Consider the following 6555-nt stretch of genomic DNA (forward strand, 5'->3'; position numbering starts at 1 on the left):
TTTCCTACCAAACCCAGAGGCATTCTTGGTAACTTCGTCAACATGGGACTTCAGACAATTGATAAGATTAGCTCCTGGGGCGAATCCAGAGTCATCCTTGGTCCAGGAAGTCAATTTAAGAACTCCAACTTTTCATAACCATAGATATATATTAAATACTTCTGATTTTGTCCATTTAAGAGTCACTTACTATAGACATTTTGCCGTTGGACCCTTTTGCTCAAGAGGTTCCATTCTTTTTGAATTAGGGGCAGAGGGTGCAGTAGAAGGCTGTTGACCTTTAGGCTAGGATGCCTCTGCGACTGAGTCAATTATTTAATGCTTCCTGACCTCACTCTTAATCATCCACAAAATCAGGAGTAGTTAAATGTGTCTGGTCATTGTCATTTAAGGAAAGGTCAATAATGTGTTATCTGTATTTGTTGGGTGATTAACAACTGTACAGCACTCTATTTAGTATTTCTTTTTCTTTTTCTTTCTTTCTTTTTTTTTTAAAAGATTTTACTTGTTTATTTGACAGAGAGACACAGTGAGAGAGAGGGAACACAAGCAGGGGAAGTGGGAGAGGGAGAAGCAGGGAGTCCGATGTGGGGCTCAATCCCAGGACCTCGGGATCATGACCTGAGCCGAAGGCAGACGCTTAACAACTGAGCCACCCAGGCGCCCCTTTGTTTAGTTTTTCAGAAGTGATTTAAAGGGATGCTTGGGTGGTTCAGTCAGTTAAACATCTGACTCTTGGTTTCGGCTCAGGTCATGATCTCAGGTCATGGGATTGAGCCCTGCATAGGACTCTGGGGTGAATGTGGAGCCTGCCTAAGATTCTCTCTCTCCCTCTACCCCTCCTCACAGCCCTCTGCCTATGAACATGCTCTCTTTCTCTCTCAAAAAAAAATTTTTTTTAGAAAGTTTTGCCTCAGTTTGCCAATTCTTGGTTAGAATTTTCTTTTCTTTTTTTTTTTTTTTAAAGATTTTATTTATTTATTTGACAGAGAGAGATCACAAGTAGGCAGAGAGGCAGGCAGAGAGAGAGGAAGGGAAGCAGGCTCCCTGCTGAGCAGAGAGGCTGATGCGGGGCTCGATCCCAGGACCCTGAGATCGTGACCTGAGCCGAAGGCAGTGGCTTAACACACTGAGCCACCCAGGTGCCCCTTGGTTAGAATTTTCTGTCCCAGTAGTCTTATTAAGTTCCATTTAAAATCTAACCACAATCCAGGGTTCATATTATGTTTTAATTCTTACATTGATTGCATATAGCTTTGGCAACATGGCTCTATTTGTTTGAAGGTTGTACCCCTTTCTCTTCACTGGCATTTAGCAGAGTTTTTAGAATCTAGTCATTCCACACTCAAGAAATGAGAAGTGAGCTCAGCTCCCCTTAGCTGAATGCATTCTGAGCTTTACCTGTTGATCTGTTTTTCAGGTTAGCTTTTATATTTTTAAAGTCAGAGACTTGTTGGCCTGCTACTTTCATGTTTTAGCATGGATGTGAATTCTAGGGTCCTGTGAGATAAAAAAGAATAATTTTGATCTCCATTTTGGTGCCTGTAGCCTTTTTCTGAGATACTGTTTTGATAACTTCCCAGGGGTATTGAGGATCATGGTTTGTAATTAAGCAAAGTTAGTTTTAGAAATAGCATTTCACATTTCTTTAGGTGGTGTTTACAGTGTATAATTCTTAATCAATTACTTAAATGGGAAGTAGCCAGTAAATCCTGTTAAAGTTTTACACATCATTCCTGGGTCAGGAGGAAAGTCAAGGTCTCTGACTCAAGAGAGGTGTTTAGGGACCCCTGGGTGGCTCAGTTGGTTGGACGACTGCCTTCAGCTCAGGTCATGATCCCGGAGTCCCAGGATCGAGTCCCACATTGGGCTCTCAGCTCCATGGGGAGTCTGCTTCTCCCTCTGACTTTCTCCTTGCTCATGCTCTCTCTCACTGTCTCTCTCTCAAATAAACAAATAAAATCTTTTAAAAAAAAAAAAAGAGGTCTTTAGCTGTCATTTGGGTTATGTCTAATCAATAATAAAAGCACACTATTAATACATATACAGTCAGGTATGAATGTCAGACATTTACTGAGCAGTTATCGCTAGGAATCATGCCACTTCCTAGGGATATAAAGTTTTGCAGAGCATGGCTTCTGCCTTTGAAAGGCTAAGTCTCTCTGGACATGTGGAGCCTGCATGCGGACAGGGGTGCATGAGAGGTGCATTTCAGTTAGTAGAAGCTTGTATCGTCTGGGTTCAGAGAGGTTTCTTGTTCTGAGGTCTTGGAGAAGGAGTCATGAAAGTTGAGGGGCCTCTTAGGCAAGTGGGATACTTGTAGATGAAGGAAGAAAAGTGTTCCTTCAATAGAGCTGGGTGAGGCATTCCAGTGTTCTGAGGGACAACAAGGGAATGTGTTTGCCTGGAGTCAGGGTTCATGTAGGGTGTCATAGGAAAGGAAGTGGGAGAAACAGACTGGGGCCAGGCCTTAGATGCCTTTGACTTCTAGCCATGGCCTTTGGAACTTCTGATTATGGACAGCCTCTGATGATAGTTTGAGGTGGCATTTTATAAAACATTTTATTTATTTATTTGACAGAGAGAGAGAGATCACAAATAGGCAGAGAGACAGACAGAGAGAGAGATGAGGAGAAGCAGGCTCCCTGCTGAGCAGAGAGCCCTATGAGGGACTCAATCCCAGGCCCCTGGGATCATGACCTGAGCCGAAGGCAGAGGCTTAACCCACTGAGCCACCCAGGCACCCCAAGGTGGCATTTTAGAAAGAGTAAATCTATCCATGTTGTGTGGAAGGAACTGGAGAGGTGGAAAGACTAGAAGCAGGGGAAATAGTTAAGAGACAGCTACAATTTTATTTGCAAGATTAAAAAAATATTTTTTGAATCTAAGGACAGAGAAATAAATTGAATGTCACTAAGCAGCTGGGATGAAGAAAATGCCAGAATTACCACTATAAAAAGTTTTCTTTTTGATTTACTACTTGTGAAAAATAAAGGTTGGAGTTGGACTGTGGTGGACCTGTATAGCCACAGGTCATCTCTGGTTGCCAGTGGGTTTTGGCATTGAGAGGTGTTCCCATTTGCTTGAAGGTGCCGTGAGACCCTGGTGGGCTCTTGAGTGACTTGGTGTGCTGTGTCCCTCGCTGTACTCTCCGTTCTGCAGAGCGTATCCCCAGGTGGGCTTGTGTACTTGACAGTCTTCCTTGTATAACTGAAAGCCATTAGAGAGAAAAGTAGATAAACAACAGAATCACCAGAGGCAAAAATCAAAGAAGAGAATAAGGAAATGATCTCCAGGAAAGAAGTTACGAAACACCCCCCTCCCCAGGTGAGAGAAGCTTTTATATATAAAAGTATATAATGTGTCAAGGCCCTTGTGTTGCAAGAGGCAAGGAAAGAGCCAAATCTGGCCAGCTTGGTGAAAGGATGTAAGATAAGGATTCAAGGGAAAAGTGAGGAAGACAGGAGTGATCCTGATATAGTTAGTCCTGGTTCATTGACTCAACAAAAGTTAACAAGCTCTTACTCTGAGGAAAACTAAGCAGTTGGGATGTTTGGGTTAAGGGAATAGCATTTGCAAAGGCATAAATGTGCAAACAAGCAAGGTGCTGGTAGACAGTTCAAATGTTCGGGAATTGCTAGAGCAAATGAAAGTTACACAGAACTTCTGGCAGCCTACCGAAGTGTAGAATTTGGCCAGAATAGTGTTTTGTGTTCTAAATTTGTACTATTTGTTAAGGCTGCTCTTAGAGGGCTTGACACAAAAGTATCTGTTTCATAAGATACCATCACAAAACTTAGTGGTATAAAATTTAGCCATTATTTTAGTAACTCTCACAGTTCTAGGAAGTGATTGGGCTCAGCTAGAGATTCTCATCCAGGGTCTTTCATGTGGTTGCAGTCCCTAGGCTGCTGGGATTAGAGTTGAAATTGAAAGCATCTCACCCACATATCTTGTGGTCCATCGGACTTTAGCAGGGGCTATTAGCTAGAACACCTGCACACGATGTCTCCATGTGGCCTGAGCTGCTTCAGAGCATGGCTATTGGGTTCCCATAGCACGTGTTACAGAGACAGGAAGAGAGGAAGCTCCCAATTTTTTAAAGCTTGGGCCTAAATGTAGACAGGACATCACATCCACTATGTTCTGTTGGTCAAAGTAGTGTATGAGCTGAATTGTCCTCCTCCCCATTCATATGTTGAAGACCCAATCCCCAGTACTTCAGAATGGGAGTCTTTTGGAGATAGAGTCTTTAAAGAGGTAATTAAATTAAAATGGGGTTATCAGGGTCAAACTTGATCCAATATGACTGGTGCCCTTATAAGGACACCAAACACGTACATCTGTAGTGAACTGAGGGGTGACACGGCAAAAAGTTGGCCATCTGCAAGCTGAGGAGAGAGGCCTCAGAACTGCTGACACCTCTGTCTTAGACGTGAGCCTTCGCAACTCTGAGAATATACATTTCCTTGGTTTAAGCCACCTGGTCTGTGGTATTGTGTTATAGGAACCTGGCTGCATGGATACACCACTGAAAGGCTTTGGGTTGTACGGTGAAAAGTGGTGACTCTCCATCTCTCTCTCTTTGCAGACACTCACCCATCTGTCTGTCTCTCTAGTGGCAGTGTGAAGGTCATGCTGAAGGTTAGAGGCCACAGGCAAGGAGTCTAGCTCAGCAGTTTTTGCAGTGGTCAGGTGAGTGGGCAGGTGAAGAACAGCATATTGGGAATGGGAAAAGCAGACAGACAAAGCAGGTGTGAGATTCTAAGATGTAAAATTGGCAGTATTTGGTAATGGGATATTTGCTGTGGAGGATTCCTCAGAGGGAAAGGCCAATGAATGCCAGGTGCAGAGGGATGGAATCCTATGGAGGGGGAGGATTTGATTGGCAACATTCAAGAGCACCTTTTTCCCTGATAGAGATTTATAATGGCATGAAGTAACTCAAGATGCATATGGCTGTGTCTGGGAACTTACAGCCCCTTACTTTGCCTTCTTTCTAGGCAGGGCAGGCTATGGCTCTGTCTTGTGAAGGGAGGGATGATGGGCAAAGCACATCCTTCCCTTTTTCCGATAGCCTTCTGCCAAGGGGACTCCGAGCACACCCACACCACACCTGGGGTGCACCAGCCTACAAACGTATTTCTTGTCCAGATTGGCTGTGCTCTGGCCCCACAGATATGTCCAGAATCAGGCACACAGATGAAGCCTTCTGTGGCTCACTGCCATTGCCACCAAACCCGTCCTGAGGGTCTCAGCATAGCTGTCTTCTCAATGCCCTGGCTGACTTTGTTCTCATGGGAACCTGATAATAAGGCACCACTACAAAATAGCTATGAGGGTAAAACAATATGTGTGGGACAATATTTGACCAGTGAAAAATGGTCAATTTGGAATTCCAAATCAATTTCCAAATGATTAATTTGGAATCTGTGATCATCTCTAATAGGAGTTAAAGCTGACATTTTCTTTAGGAATATCAAGAAAAAAGTGGGAGGGAGGATAACCAACTGAGGAGAATAAATGAGATACCAAGATTACCTCCTCCAGGAAAGGAAGTATTTTCGAGCACCTTTAAAGAAGTCATTTGCATATAAACAAAGCCCTTTCCAGCTGAGGCCAGCGTGGCTCAAGCTGCCATTTTAGAGTTAGAAAGTGAAATCTTTTTTCTTCTTTACCTAACGCACCGCTCCTCCACTTTACCTCTTTTGCTTCCATGCCAACTGCACTTGGATTTAAGAAAATCACATTTCCTCAGCCACAGACTTTCTTAATTTAGCAGGTCCTCTTTCTCAAATCCTGGAACACCAATTAGAGAGGAGAGAGAGAGAAAAAAAAAACCCGGATGAAAAGAATTTTATGACATTTTAAGTCCAAATGAATGTCACTGGATCTGCCCTCCCACCAGCCCCACCTCCTTTGATTCCTACTTGCTTCAGGAAGCCCTGAGCAGGGATGCGGTGCTCTGGCCTTCCACGGAGCACGCTGAACGCGTCACAGCCAGCCAGAGGGGTTGTCTTCCCAAATTGTATCTCTGGCAAGCTGTAAACCCGCTGTGTCTTACACGGCAACTGTGTCAGGAATTTCCCCCTGAAAGGCTGCACAGAGATGGTGTATTTTGATTAAAGGGGGAAAAAAAAAGTCTGGATAGTTTCACTTAAGATTACAACACCTCCCTACTCATGTTATTCACATCCACAATGCCACCACTGTTTTCTTTCCTTGATCCTTAGGTTCCGGGTCTGGCACTTCCATTCTAAAGTTCGAATGTGAACACAATGACTTCTGAATCACCACTCTGGGCACAAAGAGCTCTTAAACTCTCACCGTGTGTTTTTTTCCCCTTGTATCTGTTCCCCCCTGCCCCCTATCTGTTTAAGCATTTCAGCTCAGCGTGCAGTGTGTCTAAAAACAGCTCGGATGTAATTACTAACAATGTTACCTCTCTGCTGAAGCCTGTAATTCCCTCTTGATTAAGATGGCGATATTGATTTGACTGGGATTGCATGCAAATAAACCGTGACATTGGGAGAGGTGTGGTTTTTCAGTTTGCAG

At 43.7% G+C, this 6555-nt stretch overlaps 1 long non-coding RNA gene across 1 annotated transcript; it reads right to left on the bottom strand.

Annotated features, from left to right (window-relative positions):
- Window positions 1–2810: 2810 nt before the first annotated feature.
- On the bottom strand, window positions 2811–6120 carry LOC106005682. Its single transcript, XR_001179230.2, has 3 exons — window positions 5931–6120; window positions 5704–5799; window positions 2811–3210 (listed from the first exon to the last, which is right to left on the bottom strand). It is a non-coding gene; the product is annotated as an uncharacterized LOC106005682 (long non-coding RNA).
- Window positions 6121–6555: the final 435 nt, after the last annotated feature.

The sequence above is a fragment of the Mustela putorius genome, unplaced genomic scaffold (assembly GCF_011764305.1).
Source record: "Mustela putorius furo isolate JIRA1106 unplaced genomic scaffold, ASM1176430v1.1 tig00000129_pilon_pilon_pilon, whole genome shotgun sequence".
Lineage (NCBI taxonomy): Eukaryota > Metazoa > Chordata > Mammalia > Carnivora > Mustelidae > Mustela > Mustela putorius.